The sequence below is a fragment of the Porites lutea genome, chromosome 4, assembly GCF_958299795.1.
Source record: "Porites lutea chromosome 4, jaPorLute2.1, whole genome shotgun sequence".
NCBI lineage: Eukaryota > Metazoa > Cnidaria > Anthozoa > Scleractinia > Poritidae > Porites > Porites lutea.
Window position 1 is genome coordinate 3,460,823 of NC_133204.1, and position 2,429 is coordinate 3,463,251.

Below are 2,429 nucleotides of genomic sequence, written 5' to 3' on the forward strand. Positions count from 1 at the left end.
ACCTCCATTCAGAGGACACCTAAGCACTCAAAACGATCATAGTGACCACAAAAATCGTTGATAAGTTTAAAGTGTTTTCTAGTCAAAATGGCGACACTGTTATGTGAACCGGCTATTTTACTTCACCGGCGGCCTACTGGACTTGTGGAAAACTATACACAACTTCGCAGAGATAAGTCAATCATGAGTTTTTATACATTATCGAGCTGCTTGAAATAATGACTGCCGCAGATTTCGAGGAAGAATGAAAGAAAAATAGTATATTTGTTTAGTTTATTATTAACATTCCCGGCCCAGACCAAACTCATTTCAGTGGTCACCTTTTTTTCAGGGGAAACTTACCTTGGTCCCGAGGTTCTACTGTAGACACACGATGAAATTTGCTGAGCACATTGTTGCGTAAGGTACCTACTTCTACTACTGTGGTAAGTAAACATTCGCATATCGTGGATTTAGAACATCAGGCTGAAAGTGGACCAATAAAGCACTCTGTCAGTATCCACCAGGATTTAGCTTGTTTACTGTGTTGTTTGCTTGTGTCGTTGTTTTTTTGTTGTTGCTTTGTTGTTAGGGATTTTTGTGGCCTGTTCCAGGCTCTGAGATAGTTAAAAATTGAAAATAAAACAGGAGTAAACTGGGAAGAGGAAATTTAATCGAGTCTCTATCGTCTCTATATCGTGTATCTACAACTTTCTGCAACATTCTGAGAAACAAGAAAACTATATAAAAACATCAGGTTGCGGTCTTGGTCGCAGTCGTTTATGAGGGGTGGTCTTTTATACGAGAGCTTCTTGTTACTAATAGGACTTGAGAAAATTTTGGTGTTTTGGATATAGGTTGTCGCACATGGAGTTTAGACTGTATTAGAAAGGGAAGAGAATGAATTTAAGCGAGCGGTTCTCGCACGCCCGAAGTCCCCTTGCCCTTGCCCTTCCCGAACGCCTCTCACTGTGGGAATAGCTCTGGGGCAATTAGCCTGTGCACGTTTCTGAGGTGAGGGGGTCTGTACACAGTCTATGGGACGATGTTACCTAACAACGCCTGTTGCACTGACCATGGTGACGGCAAAATGCAATTGTGAGACCCCGTGCAATCTGCTGCAGTCATTATTTCAAGTTTCTAGATAATGCATAAAAAGCATGATATAATTATCTCTGCAATGTTGTGTGGTGAATTCCCACACTGAGTTTAGTACATTGATGTGAGATAGTTCATGTTTTAAAAGCTGTAGCCATTTTGACCGGTGAACAATGAAACCTATCAACCTTGTCCGTGATCAGACACTTTTTGAGTGCTAAGGCACACTGTACATCAGAAAGATCTGTTTTAGCCCTAAAAATGGGGCCGTTTCGCTGAGTAACTGATACAGCCCTATTTGTGAGTCTACTTTTGGCTCCCTTAAATCAGGGCCAATACAGTCTAATTAGCTAGGGCTGATTTGGTCCCACGGGCTGAAATGGGCCCTAGCCTGGGCTAGAATAGCCTTTTGATTGAGCTTTTTTGGCCTAAATTGTGCTCCAGTGGCTCCAGGATGTGCTGAATCAGACTTTGGCCTGCAGGGCTGAATTGACACTTTTGGGTTGAAACAGATCTTTATAATTTTTAGTGCAGCGTTCACACCTTCTGCTCGAGTATGTATGTTGCCAAAGTAAGGTACTCGCTGGGCATTAATTAGAACACACCCTTTTTTCAAGTACCCACGCTAGAATTCGGGCACGGTGGCGGTGCGAGACCTTGTACTCAGGCACAAACGTGGGCACCAGGTTCCTGCACACACAATTTTTGTAAGTTCCAGGCAGTCCATTGCTTTGTTCTGGGAGCTAAGCTCATGTTTCAAAGTAGTGTCTGACGGGGCGAAATGGAGTAACTACAGGGTGTCCCAAAAGTTCGATCCTCTACTTTATAAGTCTCTATTTCAGTACGATTGAACTTGTTAAGCCAAACAATGAAACAAAAGTTGTGTCTTTCAATCTAATTCACTACTTTCATACTTGTTGTGCCATCTTTTGACTTGAATATTCGATTTGTGTACTCCCGTGCCAAAGGTGCCCGTGCGCGAGTATTTTGTCCAGCAACATATTTTTTGTATTTTATAGCCCGAATTGCTCGAGCTCCTTCCCTGTATTTTGTGAATAAGTTCTAAATTTACTCTTTAACACTTTGAAGCTCAGTTCTAAATTTACAATATAAATACTAAATGCATATATGAGCTCGGACACTAAAATGAATGAGTAAATATGCGTACGCCCTGTTAACCTAAGCATAAGCAGCATTCACTCCCACATCCTTCAAGAAATGATGTTACATCCTTCTTACGTATCATTGTCCTAAAAGTTGCCAAAGTTCCAATATTTCTCTCGTCCTTGCTTAGTTTTGACCATAATTGTGGTCCGAGAAATCTGAGAGAATGTTTTCCATAAGTAACAGTT